At 38.5% G+C, this 19,727-nt stretch overlaps 1 pseudogene; it reads right to left on the bottom strand.

The window, feature by feature from the left end:
* Nucleotides 1–12,265: 12,265 nt before the first annotated feature.
* Nucleotides 12,266–19,450, bottom strand: LOC122229939 (annotated as a pseudogene).
* Between the last annotated feature and the right edge of the window lie 277 nt (nt 19,451–19,727).

The raw sequence follows: 19,727 nt of genomic DNA, 5'->3' as shown, positions 1-19,727 counted from the left end.
TTCTCCCCCTCCTCCTCCTCCTCCTTCTTTTTTATTTTTTTTTTTTCAACGTTTTTTATTCATTTTTGGGACAGAGAGAGACAGAGCATGAACGGGGGAGGGGCAGAGAGAGAGGGAGACACAGAATCGGAAACAGGCTCCAGGCTCCGAGCCATCAGCCCAGAGCCCGACGCGGGGCTCGAACTCACGGACCGTGAGATCGTGACCTGGCGGAAGTCGGACGCTTAACCGACTGCGCCACCCAGGCGCCCCACCTCCTCCTTCTTTTTTAATGTTGATTTCTTTTTGAGAGAGACAGAGAGAGACAGAGCATGAGTGGAGCAGGGGCAGAGAGAGACAGGGAGACAGAATCTGAAGCAGGCTCCAGGCACAGCGCCCCTATGGGGCTCAAACTCACAAATCACGAGATCATGACCTGAGCTGAAATCAGAGGCTCAAGTGACTTAGTCACCCAGGCACCCCAAGTCATGCAGTCGTCTATCCTCTCAGAGTAAGTTGGTAAGGCTAGCCATATTAAAAGGTGATCTATATTCAAGAAGACTCAGTATTTTGAGGGAAAGTTAACTTTGCAAATGTGTTTAAAACCACTATATACTTTCAGGTATAGATCAATTTTGAATTATTTTTGAGTATAGTATGAGGTTAAGGCTTACAGTTAATTATTTTTCCAAAACGGATATTCAGTTCTAGCATCATTACTTGAAAGGACATTGTCTCCCCCCTTTGAATTATGTTGGAATCTCTTACAAAAATAAAATAACCACAAATAGGTAGATCTCTTTTGGAATTACTCCTCTGTTCCATTGATCTATGACTATCCAGACACCAATACCACTCTTTCTTGATGACTGCAATTTTATAGTAAGTCTTGAAATCAGTTAATATAATTCCTCCAACTTTGTTCTTCATGTTCAAAATCGTTTTGCCTATTTTAGTGCTTTTATACTTCCACATAAATATGAGAATCAGATTGCCAGTTTCTACCCAAAAAAAATCCTACTGGGATTTTGGTCATATTTGTATAAAATCTATTTATCAATTGTTTTAAAAACTGATATTTTAACAATATTAAGTTTTCCAGTTCATGAACATGATAGATTGCTATATTTATTTAGGCATTCTCTAATTTCTTTAAGGTTTTTTTGGCATATTTTCCAATGTACATGTTTGCACATATGCTATATTTTTTCCTAAATATGTTATATTTTAAATGTTTTTCAAATTAAATTTTTAAAATTTCATTTTTAATTTGTTTACTGGCATTACATAGGAAGATGTGAATTTTTTGCAAATTTATCTTCTGTTCTACAACTCTGCTAAAGGCACTGAATAGTTATAATAGCTATTTTTTTTTCCTTTTTTTGTGGGGGGTAGATTCATGTGGGTTACTTACATAATCCTAATTTCCAATCTTTATGCCTTTTATTTCTTTATTCTGCTTTATTACATTGGCTAGTGCAATAGTACAATATGGAGTAGCAGTCCTAAGAACAAACCTACTTGCCATTTCCTGATCTTATGGGAACTTATTTAGTTTTTACTAATAAGTATGTTCTTAGTTTGAATTTTTTTCATCAGTGCCTTTTTCAGGTGGAGAAATTTTCTTTTTTCTTTCTTTTCTTCTTTTTACAGAAAATGCTCTATGCTTTTTAATATACAGAGAGCTTTGATCAATCAGAAAGACAAAGATTAATAACTCAGTAGAAACAAGACAAAGAATACAAGAATATATTTAACAAAAAGAAATGGACTTGGCCAGTAAATATTAGAAAACCATGTTTACCAGCACAAATTTTAAAAGTTAAAATGAAATACATTTTCTTATTACGTTGGCATAGATTTATGGGTTATATATATTTTTAACTGTATATATTTAAGATATACAACATTATGATTTAGTATACACGTACATAGTGAAATGATTACTACTGTCAAGCTTATTATCATATCATCTCCTCACAGAGAAAAAGTTCCTTTCTATTCTTAGTTTGCTGAGACTTTTTTAAAAATTAACTGGAATTCAACTTTGTCAAATAAGTTTCCAGGCAGAACTTATTGACAGGGTCATATGACTTTATCCTCAATACTCTTAATATGGTGAATTATATTGATTTTCAAAAGCTAAATAAATCTTAGATTCCTGGAATGCACTCCACATGGCTGTGATGCACAATCCTTTTTATATGTTATTAAGTATACATTGCTTTTATTAAGTTTGTATCTAAATTCAGGAGAAATATTTATCTGAACTTTTCTGTTATTTTAATATCTGGTTTTGGACACAGTGTAACACTAAATTCATAAAATGACTTGAAAAGTGTTCCCCCAGTCTTCTATTTCCTCAAATAGTGTTACTAAGATGGGTACAATTTCTTTTTGAACATTTGGTAGAAGTGACCAGTGAAGCCATCTTGCCTAGAGTTTGTGTGTGTGTGTGTGTGTGTGTGTGTGTGTGTGTGTGTGTGTACGCGCACGTTGGAAAGTTTTGCATGATGAACTCAATTTTTTAGATAAATATAGAGATGTTTAGATTTCCTATTCCTTATTACATTAATTTTTGTAATTGGCATATTTTAAGAATTTTTTTCCATTTCATTGAAGTTGTCAAATTGATTGTATAGAGTTGTTTATGATATTGCTGTATTATTATTTTTGTTAATGTAAGATACATACTGATGTCTCCTTTTTCATATCTAATATTGGTAATTTATGTCTTCTCTCTCTTTCTTGTTCAGTCTACCTAACCATTTATCAATTTTATTGATTTTATTGAAAAACCAGATCTGAGTTTCATTTATTTTCTCTATTTTTGCTTCTCCATTGATTTTTATCATTATTTCTTCTCTTTTACTGGTTTTAGACGTAAATTTTCATCCTTTTTTGTGTTTTGCATGGTAGAAATTTGGATCACTGACTTCAGATCTTTCTTCTTTGCTAAGATAAGCATTTAAAGCTACATTTTTTCTAACTGTTGCTTTAACTGCAGTCCATAAATTTTGATGTGTTGTATTTTTACTTTCATTGAGTTCAAAATACTTTTTAATTTCCCTTGTGATTTCTTCTTTGCTCAATGGTTGATTTAAAAGCATGTTGTTTATTTTCCAAATATGTGAGGATTTTCCAAGAATTTCCTTGTTACTGATTTCTAACTTAATTCTGTTTTGGTCAGGGAACATTCTCTATAATTCCAATCCTTCTAAATTTATTGAGATTTGTTTTACAATGCAGCACATTGACTAGTTTGGTGAATGCTCAGTGTGTACTTGAAAAGAATGTGTGGTCTGCTGTTACTGGGTGAGTTGTTTTATAAATGTCGGTGTCAAGGTCAAGTTGGTTGAAGTCTTCTACATACTTACTAATGTTCTATCTACTTCTATCAATTGCTGAGAAAAAAGTGTTGAAATTTCTGACTTAAACTGTGCATTTGTCTATTTCTGCTCACAGTTCCATCAATTTTTGCCTTATATCCTGAAACTCTTTTAATAGGTACATAATTTTGAAAATTTTTATGTCCTATTGATGCATTTACCCTCTTTATCTTTATGAAATGATCCTCTTTATGACAACAAAAATGTCTTCGTGATTTAGGTGGTAGTTGAAACCAGAGTTTGGAATGATATGTGAGGGTGGGAGAGGAGAATATGGAATGGGAAAAGACAAAAGTTAGCAACAGAACCCTTTTAAGAAGGGTGGCAAAAAATATTTAAGAAGTTGGCAAAAGATGAGGCACCTGGGTGGCTCGGTCAGTTAAGCATCTGACTTCTGTTCAGGTCAAGATCTCACAGTTTGTGGGTTCAAACCCCACATCAGGCTCTGTGCTGACAGCTCAGAGCCTGGTGCTTCCTTCGGGTTCTGTGTTTCCCTCTCTCTCTGCCCCTTCCCTGCTTGCACTCTGTCTCTCTCTTAAAAATAAAATAAATAATTTTTTTAAAAAGTTGGTAAAACAAAAGCAGCCCATGAATGAGATTAAAATGAAACCAAGACGAAACTTGAAGAAGAATCATGGAAATGTGGTGCTCCAGAAACAAGAGAGAATTTTTAAGAAGAACATATTTAATATGATGTCGAATGCTTCTGAGCCACTATTTAAGATGAGATCTGAAAATTAACAATAGAAGGCAGCACTGAAGAGGTTATCAATAACCCTACCAAGAGCATTGCAATAAGGAGATAGACTCATATTAGATATGAAAGGAAGGAAAAAGAGGTCAATATCTTCAAGACTTACTAAGGGGAAGGAAAATTTGAAGGTGCAGAAGAGAGAGCCGTTCATGATTTCAGTGAGAAAGGGATATTTCTTAGAGTTACAAGTTGACTGGAATAAGAAATGTAACAAAATGCCAGTATTAACTGGCATAATTCATAAAAACATCATTTTATCACTCTTCATAAACTTTAATGAGGATCATTTCTACACATCTTAAGACACTATTTAACTTTATTTTTACCCTAATTTTTTTTGTACAAGAAATACTAACTACTATTTTTAACACATCTGGTTTATCACAGAAACATTTATAATTTACCAGTTACTTTCATTTGGTTCCATCAGTTTCCTCTTAGTGTACTGCTATGCCTCTCCATACAAGAATGTCATATTTTCCCTTTATGCTAATGTATACAACATGAAGAAAATATGTTTTCCAAGTTACTTTCGGTACATAAATTACATATTTTCCGTCACTTCTAATTTGGAACACAACGGTTTCTTTCTGGTTTTTAACATCATATAACCTACACATAAAATGTGAAGAATACCATATTTGCAACAATTTATAAGTAGTTATTGTTATAAAGAGTAATAATAGTAACAAATAATGCATTTTTCTTTTTCACATGTCAACGTGTAATCTGCATAGACATTATATATTCTTAAAAAGGTCTTAATGATGTATCTGATTTTTCATTTATGGAGACACTCTTTGCTCGTTGTTAAAAGGCTTCTCTCTCAGGATTCTTAATCATTTTTAAGTCACAGTTTAAGCTTGAGAAAATGACAAAAGTTATGCTCCATGTTCCTAGAAGACATATTATCTATATTCACATATAATATTGCACACCCTTTTAGAGTTAAAAAAAAAGAATCTGATTTAGAGGAATATAAACTTTTTGGATATTGATGGTAAAGAGCACCAGGATCTGAAAACATGACTTTGGGAATCAGTTAGATTTGGATTCAAGTCTTGACCCAGCACTTGGTTGGATGATCTTGGCCAAGTTACTTAGCAATTAGCTATTACTTAGCTTAAGTATACTCACATGTAAGATGGGGTTAGAGAAAAGATCAAATCAGATGAAAAAAAGTAAAGTATATGACCAGTGCAAATAATGTAGATAATCGATGTTTGCTTTAAATATCAGGGAAACAACTTCAATGGAATGGTTCTTAAAGGCATGAAAAGTTTCCATTTACATTTTGCTTTTCATGTTCAAATCTGACTTGGATTAAGAATCTCACAGATGGGATACCTGGGTGGCTTAGTAGGTCATGATCTCAGGGTTCGTGGGCATACCACATGTGACAAGATACCACGTCAGGAGGTACAATAAATTATCGCTAGTGCTTCATGAATCCTATAGACTGGCACGTGTTTTCCAAGGTTGTCCCAATATTAGTAATTCTCAAGGTAGCCAGGCAGAAAGGATGTTTAATATTGCCAGAAAAAGAGTACATACATGTATGTTTCACAAACAAGATAGAAAAACTGTGATATGATTTTATGAAATGACCTGAGTCACCCTCCTATGTTTCAATTACCAAAGAGAGCCTTGACATACAATATTGTTTTCAAGATTTTTAAAATGTCTTACAAGGCTGCAAGGGTAACCCTGGTTACAAAGACAATTAGTTTTGGTTCATCTTGACATTTTTGGCCTCTTTCAGTGGTGCTCTCCCAAAAAGCCCTGTAGTCTGAGACACAGCCTTACTAAAGAGAGTGAGGCTTTAATTTGAATTTCCTTGTCTCTCCTCTGATTTCAACCAACGAACAGGATCCTAAGGCAGTGTGCTGACCTCGGAACATAAGTCTAGACAGAACACTAAAAATTGCCTTTAAAAGGTGCCATGAACAGTATCCAAAATATCATCCCTTGAATAGGTTAGACAACTTCTTGTGCCAAAATCCTTCTATGTGTGGTTGCACCCAAAGCAGGTGCTTCTATGGAAAATATATCCAAGACTGTTGTGTCTCAGTTCACTTTGAGCAAAGCCAGTTTTTTCAATTTAAAAAGTACTTGCGTAGATGTCTCTGAGATGTTTTACTGACTTAGTAATCCAAGTAACTTCTGACAGAGGCTAAGGGAAGGTATCCCTCTCTCAGAATCTTTATCATAGAGCAAGAGCTTTTAAATGTTTTGGGAAAGTTCTGCCCTTCTGAAGTTGAATTTTGTTCAGGACATGAAGGTTTTAAGGACATCTGCCTCCTTGCCAATTTTATTATTCCACTATTTTTTATTTAAATTACAGATCCTTTTTTGTCTCTTTCTCTTTGAGAGGCTGGCACCAGATCATCCTCTGAATAGAGCAGACATTCCAAAGGATGTCCTGCCAACAATAATGGAAAGCTGGATACAACTGAATGGTATAAAAAGGTACCCGAGATGCTTAGAAAACTGTTAAGTTTAATGCTGCACACCCAGAGCACATGCCAACTACTACAGCTGCTGATTATACATGAAGAATGTGAGTGTGTGTATGCGTGTGTGTGTATGCTTTTAAATTCATGGCCTCTTTTTAATTTCTTGCTCATGAATCTCTACACATATGTCTTTTAAAATGTCTTGTTTATAGGGTCAACCATTTCTGTTTAATGAGATGGGCCAAAAGAACTTTAATCACTCACAGACTCACAAGGAAAATGACAATGTGTCCCAAATAAAAGACTGAGCAGGAATTACTGCTAAAATATCTTAAATGTTCTCCAATAACATTTGCCAAACATAATTTATAATACTGACTGAAACTTTCTTCTCTTTAAGAGGTGTCCACTTGGGGCGCCTGGGTGGCTCAGTCATTTACGCATCTGACTTGATTTCTGCTCAGATCATGATCTCGCAGTTCATGAGATCGAGCCCCACATCGGGCTCTGCACTGACAGCATGGAGAGACTGATTGGAATTCTTTCTCTCCCTCTCTCTCTGTCCCTCCCCCACCTGTGCTCGCTCTCTCTCGCTCTCTCTCTCGCCCTCTCTCTCTCCCTCTCTCTCTCTCAAAATAAACTTAAAAAAAAGAAGTGTACACTCATTTGAAGGAAATAGTGTTTTTTTGAAGGAAAAGTGTCTATTTGAAGGAAATAGAGCCTTTTGAACTCTCAAAAATGTGAAGCTGCCTTTTTTAAATTCTAAGAATATTATGTAGAAAATATTAAGGAACTATCTCCTTAATTTAAATAAATAGCACAATGAATTCATTGAACATCCAACCACCATAAATAACATCGAGAATACTAAAAGGCACATGGCTGAGAAGATAAAGCAAAACCCTACTTTCCCAGAAAATTTGTATTTCACAAGGAAAGACACAACCTTTCTGAAAGCCTTTATCTTTGTGCCTTCAAAAGTCATTTGATTGTTCATTAGCAAATGTGCCCTAAATTACAGAACTGTAGTAAAGAGTAACTTTAAAGTGTACTGAAAATGTAAACTGCTGAAGCCCTGAAGACAAACATACCTCATGTAATTTCATAAGAAAAGGAGGGTATATATGGACACACCTATGCAAAAAAAATTAGTAAAGAAACAGGACATAAACTGATATTACACTTAGATAAGCTTTCCTCCTTAAGTGAAACTTTAAATAGGAACAAAGACCTTGATACTGGAGGACCTGCTATAGTGTAGCTGATTTAAAGCACCCGGGGTTTAAACGCTCACAATATATTATTTTCGGTAAGTACACTTCTGGAATGTTTCAGTTTGGATTAAGCATCCTGAAACATGGATTTAATTAAAGGAGCCCTTCTGATAATTATGGGACTGATTTTCAAAGGCGTGCTAGATGATTCAGATTCCTGGTAACATTCTGAACTGCATCATTTAAAGCCTGGTCTGGAAGAACTATGTTCTGAGAATTTACCATTCTCCAAAAACTAAAGAAATTTCTTGGCTGAACATTTAGAAGTCAAAAATTGGTACTTAGAGCCTCTTTATGTTAAATATTATCAATTTTGAGCACTTTTAGGAGTCTCGTAGGAAAGCCTCAAAAGATATGGCTGGCATTTGATAAGATGAGGTAACATAAGATTGTCCAGAGTCAGCTAAGAATTCTGAGAACTCTTCCAAAATTCTGATCAGTGAAGAGACTTTGTGGATACTGAAATCACTAAAACATCTTAGCTCAAGAACAGGTAAAAACAGTGACCTCCAAAAGGAAATTTTATGTTCTACCTGGGAATGGGGAAAACAAGACACTGGGGTCTAGAAAGAAAATAAAACTTTATCTATATTTAGTTTTTAACTCATTAAGAAAACTTGTATGTATACATTTATAACACACCTAACAGATTAGAACAGTAGCATATGAATATAATGCATAAGTAAATAACTATACATATTTTTGGACACATGATCAACAATGTCTTTCTTTTTTTTAATTTTATTTTCTTAAATTTACATCCAAATTAGTTAGCATATAATACAACAATGATTTCAGGAGTAGATTCCTTAGTGCCCCTTACCCATTTAGCCCATCCCCTCTCCCACACCCCTCCAGTAACCCTCTTCAACAATGTTTTTCTAAATTGATATACCAGATTCTGAGGCACTCCTCCCGCATTCTGGACCTCTCGGCATCTCACAATCTGGGCAGGAGGGTCTGTACCAGGTCTGTGCTGCCTGGTACTGCCTGATGGCAGGCTGGGGCGGTGAGCTGTTCTATACTGTTGGGAGACAGATCTGCTGGGCTGTGGACTCAGTTACTTCCTCAATAAATATTTACCAAGCACCTATGAGATCTAGGATAAAAAGTGAAGAGAGGAGACATAGTTCCAACTTTCACAGAGTTTATATTCTAATGAGGAAAAAGAAGATAAAAAAGCAAGAAAATGAGGAAAACCTACCAAAAGGCAGTATTACAAAAGGAGTATTCCATCCTCCTGATGGAAGCATTACCTATGTGATACTCCTGCCAAAAATGCTGAACCAGACTCGAACCATGAGAACATAAGTAAACAGTGAAATGAAAAGGTATTCTCAAATTTTCTCATAACATGAAAGACAAAAAGAAGCCGAGGAACTGTTCTAGATTGAAGATGACGAAAGAAATGTAATAATGTAATGTATGATTCTTCTAGGATCCTGGATTGAAGAAAGAACAGCTATAAACAACATTATTGGAACAAGTGAGCCATTTAAATAGGGACTAAAGATTAGACAATAGCATTGGATCAGTGCAATTGCTCTTGACCGTGATAGTTTTGTTTTGATTATTTAGAAGAATGATTTTGTTCTTGGGAAATGTACACTGATGTAGGTAAACCTAGGAGAACAATATAAGGCATTGGCTGACTATTCTTCTAGTTTTTCTATAAACTTGAAAATTCTCAAAATGAAATGTTATGAATAATAAACAGAACGTGTGTGTGTGTGTGTGTGTGTGTGGCAATATAAAGAATAATAGGGCAATGAGGGTGCACAGAGGTGGGAGTATCATTTTTAGCTGGTGATGAGAGAGACCTTAATATGTTGACATTTCAGCAAAGATGTAGCAGTAGAGACAACTGAAGAGGCAGACCACATAGCTATCTGAGAAGCAAGAGTTACCTACCACACTTAAAAACAGAGAAGATTCTAATGGGACTGAAGCAGAGTGAATGAGAGGGATTATGGAAAGAGAGGAAGTTAGAGAAGTAACAGGGACTAAGATCACCTGCTGAGCCTTATAAGGCATGATGAGCCTGTGGGAATTTTATTCTAATTATGAAGAAAAACTGCTAGGGGTTTCTGAACTGAAATATAATGTAGTCAATTTTGATTCTACTGTAAATGGAATTGTTTTCTTATTTTTAGGATTGTTCATTGTCAGTATATCAAAATATGATTGATTTTTTGTGTATTTTCCTTGTACCTTGTAAAGTTACTGAATCCATTCACTACATCCAGCAGTTTTTTAGTGGTTTCCTTAGGATATTGTATGTTTAAGATCATGTCATTTGTGAATAAAGAGAGTTTTATTTCTTCCTTTTCAACATGAATGACCTTTAGTTCTTTGTCTTGCCTAATTGCACGACCTCCTATATAATGCTGAAAAGAAGTAGTGAAAGTGGACATTCTTGTATTGTCCACAGTCTTGGAAAGCATTTCATTATCTGTAGGCTTTTAGTAAATTCTTTTTTTCAGGTTAAGGAAGTTTTCTTCTATTTCTTGTTTGCTGAGAATCTTTATCATGAGTAGTGGTTGGCTTTTGTCAGATGTTTTCTCTACATTTATCAAATTCTTTGTCCATTGTAATCTACTCTGAAAGGAACATTTTGATGGCTTTGGAGGAAGAGTGGATCAAAGGTAGAACAGAAAGATCTTTTAGAGAACAATTTTAATAGTCCATGCAAGAGACTGTGATGGTTTGGACTATGGTGATAGCAGTGGAAGTCATGAGATTTTGAGGTAAATTTCAAATTTCGAAGTAGGTGGATTTTGAGTAAATTTCAAATATAGAGCTAATGGGATTTGCTAATAGATATAATATTATGAGCAAAATAGACTTCAAGGAAGACTCTGGAGTTTGTTTTTGTTGTTTTCTTCTATTTTTCAGCAAGAAGGAGGATGGCATTTCTACTTATTAAAATGGAGGCATTTTCTTTTTAATATACTTTTATATTTTAGAGCAGTTTAAGATTCACAGCAAAGTTGAGAGGAAAGAACAGAGAATTCTCATATGTGCCCTCCCCCAACACATGCACAGCCTCTCCCCTTATCAACATCCTCACCAGAATGGGGACATTTGTGACAATCGATGAACCAATACTGGTACCAAAATTAACCAAACTCCATGGTTTTTTTTTTTATTTTTAAATTTTTTTTTTCAACGTTTTTTATTTATTTTTGGGACAGAGAGAGACAGAGCATGAACGGGGGAGGGGCAGAGAGAGAGGGAGACACAGAATCGGAAACAGGCTCCAGGCTCCGAGCCATCAGCCCAGAGCCTGACGCGGGGCTCGAACTCACGGACCGCGAGATCGTGACCTGGCTGAAGTCGGACGCTTAACCGACTGCGCCACCCAGGCGCCCCCAAACTCCATGGTTTAAGTTAGGATGGACTCTTAGTATTGTAGTTCTATGGGTTTTGCCAAATATATAGTGACATTTATCCACCATTATAGAATCATACAGAATACTTTCACTGCCCCCCAAATCCTCAGTTCTAGCTAGTCACCTATCCCACGTCCCTAACGCCTAGCAACTACTAATCTTTGTACTGTCTCCATAATTATGCCTTTTCCACAATGTCATATGTTAATACAGTATGTTGACTTTCAGATTGGCTTCTTTTACTTAGTAATATGTATTTAAGATTCCTCTGTGTCTTTGTGTCTTGGTAACTCATTTCTTTTCAGTACTAATATTCCATTGTTTATTTATATCACAGTTTATTTAATCACATCACCTACTGAAGAATATCTTGGTTGCTTCCAATTTTGGACAATTATAAATAAAGTTGTGACAGAGATCCACATGCAAGTATTTGTGTGGATATGAGTTTTCAACTCATTTGGGTAAATACCAAAGAGCATGATTACAGGATCCTACGGTAAAAGTATATTCACTTTTGTAAGAAACTGCCAAACTGTCCTCCAAAGTGCTTGAACCATTTTGCATTCCCACCAGCAATGAATGAGATTTTCTGTGGCTTCACATTCTTGCCAGCATTTGGTGTTGTCAGTGTTTTTTTTTATTTTAATCATTCTAATAGCTGTATAATAGAAATTACATTTTTATCTTCTGTAAACACAGACACACACAAAGAAGATTAAAAGTCAAGAATGAATAATCAAGTCATCAACTTTGGACTCAATGTGAAACTTCTCCATAGAGGAATTTGTGCTAAACATGAATCCCATCACATTTCATAAGATGGGAGCACTGTAAGATAGTCCCTGTTCATGACTACAAAGGATAGATACTGCCAGAGTTTCAGGTTTGACCAAAAGTACGATCTTTCTTTTTTATTTTTTCCAGGAGAGAGACCACATTTACTGCCTGCCCTGGACTGATGCCCAGAGTGGGCGGGGCATGAGGTGTTAAGGCCCTGTTCTGGAGAGTAAAGGTGCACTCAGTGGATGTGGGTCATGTCACCAAGGAAGGGTGTCTTCCTGCAGCCAGTGCAGAGCTGGTCCATCCAGAGTGGTACCTCTGGCTGCAAGGGCTTGCAGTGTGGGCAGAAGGTGAGGTGCACATGGTAGTTGAGCAGACAGTTGGGGAGGCCGTGTAGAAGTCAGAAAAGGGCATGTGGCACCATGAGATGTAGGTGGGGTTGTGGAGGGTGTGAACATGCTCCCAAACTGAGCATCGAACGGGGCCTTGGTGATGCACCTTGGCTCCTGCAGCTCCTTCATCCAGGCAGCCAGAACCTACAGCGATTTGGCATACTGGTAGGTTAGCATGCTCTCCAGCAGTCCCGTGAGCGCTTGCTGCCATGTCAGTGAGTCCATGTATTGTACTGCTCCATGCTGATGACGTGAATCTCACGCTCTAACTTAGGAATGATGGCACCCACAGCATGAGGTCCACCAGGTCACTGTACACGTGGTCTCTGAAGTAGAGCACGCAGAGACCACCCTATTCTGTCAGGTGCAAGAAGTCATACATATGATGTGGTCCCAGTGCAGGGAACCCTTCTCATCAAGTTTTCTGAAAGGTTTGCACTAGTCAGTGAAGAAGCTGGGCTTGTCCACCTGGACGATGACCATACTGAAGAGTTGGCGCCAGTCAGGACCCACCCTGTGCCACATCCCCTTGTTCATGAAGCTGAAAGGACTGTTAGTGGTGAGGAACAGCTGCTTCCTATGGGCCACCGGGCAGCTCAGGATAGCAAATGTCTCATCCCCTCTCAGGATGTCCTTGTCCATATCCCGCCCAATCCACTGGTACACGAGGCCCTTCACATCCATGGCTCGAATGGCACCCGTCACATCCTTGCAGAGGTGAGCTTGGTCAGTGACCTAGGAAGTGGTCCACCTTGCAGGACAGAGTGCCATCTGTGGCAGGGAGATGTCCATGAACTTCTGGATGGAAAGACCCTTTCCACAGAAGCCACTCATCTGGTACAGTGGGATGTACTGGGTGTCCCCATATAGGTGGATCACCTCCTCCTCAGGCACAGGCTGGAGGCCCTTGGAGGCCATCCCCAGCATCATGTACTGGAAGGCATCAATCTTCACCGGAAGGCTCTTCTGAATGTAGCGGAGGCCTTCGATAGCAAAGCTGGGGTCATAGTCATATTTCCAGATCCTCTCTGGGTACTTATAGTGTTAATCAGGACGTCACAGGTGGCACTGAAGATCTTAGAGTGCAACACATCTGTGTATTGGGCCAGCATATAGTGGTATTCCAAGCCATGGTCTTCAACATCAGGCAGGATGATCTCGTTGTTGGCATAGATAGCTGCTGGGTTCAGGAGACAGCAGATCTCAGAGGGGGCAGTCATGCACCAGTCTCCACATGTCCTGGTAATGAGCCAGGTAGAGCTCAGGGCCCTCAGGCTATGGATGCTGGGACCCAGGGGCCACGGCCAAGGCAGGAGGATGAGGTGAAGGTGGCTCATGGCCTATCCCCAGCAACCCCTGCTCAGCAGCCAGCACTAAGTGGCCTCCCACAGCCCTATAGCCCCATGCCTGTCACACACCACGCTGTTGCCCACGCAGTCCTCCCAACAGTACTATTTTCTATAAGCACTAAGACACAAATGATTTACATGGTCTGAGTAAATTTACATTGGAGTGCCACTGTGCATATGTTCTTCATTTTATTTTTTTAAGTTTATTTATATATTTTGAGAGAGCACAAGCAGAGAGGGGAAGAGACAGAGGGAGAGAGAAAGAATTCCAAGCAGGCTCTGCACTGTCAGCACAGAACCTGATGTGGGGCTCAAACTCATAAACCACAAGATCATGACCCCAGCCCAAGCTGGACACTTAAGGGACTGACTCATCCAGGTGCCCCAGGGCATATGTTCTTTAAATGAGCTCCTTATAATTTTAGGGTTCTAACAGAATATCTTGTAAATGCATGACATCATCTTGATAGAGATCTGAGACCTTTTCTTATAAGACTTTGAAAAGCATTTTTCTTGAATTGTAAACTCAAAAAAGAACTTTAAAGTTTTCTTAGAACAAATCTATCATCTTCCACCACAGGCAGCTGAGGCCCAGAAAATTTAACTTGCCCAACCGTGTTTGGGATCATCTGCAGTGGGGCAGCTCAAGAACCACTTCACACCCTTTCCATTCTACCATTGTGCCCCTTGATATTAACCATCAATAGTATCCTTACTAATTCTACTTGCCTTTCTTTCCTGAGCAATTACAACTTACCTACAGTTTTTTTATCCTGTTGCATAAAAGCCCTATTTCTGTTTGAAATGGTCAATCTACTTGCAATGAAAACTGATGACAGTGAAGATAATTCTAAAATCATGGCTCTTCAAGGAATATTTTCACAAATTTTAGATTAGTTTTCCTTAAATAAATTTCAAAACCTGTAATGTGGATATCTGAATGGTTTGAGATTTGCCCATCCCTCTTTTTCTGACATCCCCTTTTCTGTGTGTGTGTGTGTGTGTGTGTGTGTGTGTGTGTGTGTGTGTGTGTTTTAATGTTTAGTTATTTTTGAGAGAGAGAGAGGCAGAATCCAAAGCAGGCTCCCGACTCTGAGCTCTCAGCAGAGTCTGATGCAGGGCTCGAACCCATGAATGGCAAGATCATGACCTGAGCCAAATTGGACGCCCCATCCCCTTTTCTTAAATTCTGTAAACCTTCCCTCCCCTCCCCTCCCCTCCATTCCCCTCCCCTCCCTTCTCCTCCCCTCCCCTCCCTTCTCCTCCCCTCCCTTCCCTTCTCCTCCCCTCCCTTCCCTTCTCCTCCCCTCCCTTCCCTTCTCCTCCCCTTCCTTCCCTTCCCTCCCCTCCCTTTGTTTCCCTCCCCTCCCTTCCCTTCTCTTCCCTCCCCTCCATTCCCTTCCTTTCCTTTCCCTCCCCTCCCCGCCCCTTCCCTCTCTTCCCTTCCTTTCCCTTTCCTTCCCTTCCTCTCCCTTTCCTTCCCTTCCTCTCCCTTCCCTTCCCTTCCCTTCCCTTCCCTTCCCTTGAGTGACCCTGGTTGCCTTTCTTTGCTTTTCTTGTGCTTTTGGGTCCTTTCCTCCCTAGCAGACTCTCCTTTAAGTTAATGAAGACTAATAGTCTGATGGTCACTTCGACATTCATCTTTTACGTTACCATTCCTATGTAGACTTATATACTTCATTTTGTGCAAATTCTGAGATTCTAATTTATATAGAGATAACAGTGCACATTATGTTCTTCCCTAGCAATTAAAAAGAAAAGGTTACTTTCAAGCCTGTTATAAAATAATAACATACTGTATCAGCAAAAAGAGCAAGAACAGTTTTTTTCCTCATTTCCTGAATTAAGGAAAATAGCATATGAACAGACAGCAGAAACATACGGTGATATGAAATCTATTTGAGCAACTAATGTGCTAAAATATAAGGTTGATGAAGTATTGGGATTTATCACTAGGAAAATATAGAAGCAACTGCCACAGTTATCCACTGGGAAATTAAAAAATAATAAATAAATAAGGAGCCAGTAAGTAACTGTGAATGAGAAGATACAGATGTTTCATGAAAATAAAACACTGTCTTAATGTTGCTTTGACGGTACTTAAATATAATAAGTCTACACAATGACAGATTATCCCATGACACTGCTGGAAAAGAGGTTATCACTATGAGATATTTATAACAGCTAGGTTCTGCTTCAACGTCTAATTGAAATATCAGACATGATATATGCTTAGCAGATATATTCATACTACAATCATACTAAAAATGAAACTCAAACATAAGAAAAAGTATGATGCTACTAGAAGTGAGGAAGGACAGTTTTATGAAGATATGAAAGAAACTTGGATTAGAAATGGAAAATAAACCAGTTACCTTAGATATTAGTGGTTGATGTATTTAGTTTTATTCGTTTAGTTTATTTCAACTACCTATTTAGACTATCCTTTTTTATATAACATTTAAGGAGTTCAATATTTGAACTCTGGAGAAAGTAACATGACAATTAAATTTTGAAAATGGGGGCACCTGCGTGGCTCAGTCTAACTCTTGATTTCAGCTCAGATCACGATCCAAGGTCAAGGGATAGAGCCCAGTGTTGGGCTCCATGCTGAGCATGGAGCCTGCTTAGGATTCTCTCTCTCTCTCTCTCTCTCTCTCTCTCTCTCTCTCTCTCTCTCTCCCCCCCCCCCCCCGCCTCTCACTCCTGCTCATGTGCTCTCTCTCTCTCTCTGTAAAATGAAAAAAATATTTTTTTGAACATGCAGACACTATAAATTTGTTCCTGTGATAGACTTAAAAGTATTTATAACTCTTCTAAACAGTTTAATGTATTTGATCATTGAAAACCATCATTTAATGTTGCATTATACAGAGTTGTATTGGACAAACACAACTCCTTCTTCTTTTTAAATTTTTTTAAATGTTTATTTATTTTTGAGAGAGAGAGGGAGACAGAGCGGAATTAGAGGAGGGCAGAGATAGAAGGAGACACAGAATCTGAAGCCGGCTCCGGGCTCTGAGCTGTCAGCACAGAGCCCGATGCGGGGCTCGAACTCAGGAACTGTGAGATCATGACCTAAGCCAAAGTCGTACACTTAAGTGACTGAGCCACCCAGGCACCTCAAACACAACTCATTCTTGAAATGTAATAATAAAACATTATTTTGTCTTCCAATGTCTTTTATTTTTATTTGATGGGACAATATTTTTCCTGTTCTTGGAAGTAACAATTTTGATACTGACATTAAAATGTCCAGAACCATGTAACAGGTAAAACTTTGAATTTATTTTAAAATTAAGCCATCTCCTACCCCTCCTGTTACCCTTCCTGAGCTCACAGCAATATGACATTATCTTCAACTCCTCTGTGTAAAGATCTGCTTATCCCTTAGTGTTGGCAGCCCTCATCCCAGACTTTCCTTGTGTTGACTTTCATCATCACACCTGTAACATGTATACATTCCCTAACCCCAATAAAAATCTGAATGTGCAGACTTCAAGTGAGGCCACTCTTTTCTTGCTAATTGCCAGCATGTTGCCTGGCCTCGCTCATCCTAGAGATTTTAAGATGAGACTAAGACCTCACTCTTAGACTGGTCTTATGAAAACCTCCTGTCTACATGTAAGACTCAAGGGTAATGCAATTATTGGTACTTACCAGGGTTTCAAGCCCATTATATCTATGGTGCAAGCCATCATCACATCCAGGTTAGTTCATGTGTCTGGTCCAGCCAGTGTAAATGACTTGGACAGTGTGCCAAAAGTAGTTCGTATGTTCAGACCATCAGTCTCTCTGGAATGGTCACTGTTGAAGAGTTGGTTCAGATAATAGCCATATATTTATCTTTCCTCTATCTTTTTATAGAGCTGAAAAAAGCTCTATCTTCTAGCTGTGAATGCCTAAAGATGGCTATGACTGAGGAGGAGGGGTAAGTGGGGCTTTCACTGGCTCTTACCAAGATTTCGGTCTCTGCTGCGTCCTGACCTAGCCCCTAGGTCCCTTAATGGGGTTGACTCCAGTCCCACTGGAGAGAGACTCCATTACCCATGAGACTCAATCCCTACTTCATTCACTCTAGGCTCTACCATGCACCCTCCCCAAGCAAGATACTCCAGAGATGGGGCACAGGACTAACCATAGGCAGTACTTGCTACCACACTCTGTGTCACCTTGGGAAGTTCACTTTAGCCTTTAAACTTCAGTTTCTTCATCTCTAAAGTTACAACAATAATAATACTTACCTAATAGCGTTCTTCTGAGGATTAAGTGAGCCTCATTCATGTAGGAGCACTAAATCAACAATCAATATATTCAGTTGACAGTAGAGATTTTATTGACTAGAGGGATCACATGAATATGGCTTGTAACCAAACACCCATACCTAATACATCTATCATCTAAGCGCAAAATAATATATATATGTATACACATATGTGTGTGTGTAAATATACATATGAATATACGTCTTATACACCGACAAGTATTTAATTTACGTCACTATGTCCTTGGAAATATTTTGCTGCGAAGTCCAGCTACATCCTGCAGAGAACAAATAGGTCCTGAGACTACATGGAGATGAATAGGAGAACAGGGGAGAGTAGTTTTCCAGATATCCTTCCAAAGGTCCCAGGCACGAGTGAAGGCAATTTGGCTCCCCCAGTCCAACCTGGTCATCAGCTGAATATCACTGAGCGAACCCAGTCAACATCATGTGGAGACACAGAAGAGCCCAGCTGAGCCCTGTCTGAATTTCTGACACACAAAATCATAATACAGTTAAAAGGTTGTTGTTTTAAGCTGCTAAATTTTGGAATAGTTCTTTACACAGGTAACTGAAAACTATCTTTATTTAGGCTAGGCTTTATTCAGGAGATAGCCATGTTATAATTAAGCTTATATTTAGGTTATCAAGTGTCATCATGAGCTTAAGATGTATTTCTCTCTGGGAACAGGAAAGCCTAGGCACATTAGCTTGAAAAAATGAGAAGAATCCTGGAAAATATATAATCCTAAAGAGAAACTAGAGTCTTGCAGATGATCATAACCCACATTAGTGACTAGACCGCATAGACTTCTGTCAAAATTGCTTGGCATCTATATTATTACCAGCCTCATCTGAATTACTGTCCTAATCCTTATGTATATATGTATACGGAGATGGGTTTGCCATGGGCTGGGTGCAAGTTGAGGAGTTAACTCCCGAAGGAGTTATTTCACTTATATTTCCGTAAGATATTGAATGCAAGCATTTCATGCAGACACTTTGCAAACAGCATAGCTATGATACCCTGAAAGCCTCAGCACACCAGAGGAACAGTGCCTAGCAGGGAATCACTGGGTTCAAGAGAAGCAGCGATACTGCCAGGCACAGCAGAACTTGACACAGCCGTGGTAGCACCCACTATCTGAATATGGTGTGTGGCTTGGAAGAGTCTGGCGGAAGTGGTCAGGAATCGAACAGGTGACCCATGTGGTCATCAGAGGAGACCAGGTGGAATAACGTCCCAGGCATACTCTGAGCAGTGGAGGAAAAAGCGTCAGGGAGCTCGGACCCTGTGGGTAGAGTGAGCATCATCAAAACATGAGTCTGCATTCTCTTAACCCAGCTCCTCCGAGCCAGCTCTCTGGATTCATTACCTTTCCACGTTCCCCCTGTAAAGCAATGTGCATAATGCCCATGGCATGCTGAACTCTCACTGCTACAAAGCCAATCTCTGCTGTTACCACATGGGTGGTTACCAAGAGTCAATCAGTCTACTATAAAATCTATCCTATCTATGGCTGCCAAACAAGTTTTTGATGAATATTATGTAAACCAATGAGAATTGAATGCAAAAATCATTGTTTTTCAGAAAACTAAATAGTTTTTTCAATAAAGACAGGTCACTATAAAAAGATACTGTCCATTTAGTTTTAAATAATAGAATTGTACAAGGCTGAAACAAAAACGCAGAAA

The sequence above is a fragment of the Panthera leo genome, chromosome A1 (genome assembly GCF_018350215.1).
Source record: "Panthera leo isolate Ple1 chromosome A1, P.leo_Ple1_pat1.1, whole genome shotgun sequence".
In the NCBI taxonomy this organism is placed as follows: Eukaryota; Metazoa; Chordata; class Mammalia; order Carnivora; family Felidae; genus Panthera; species Panthera leo.
This window is presented reverse-complemented; position numbering and strand designations above follow the sequence as displayed.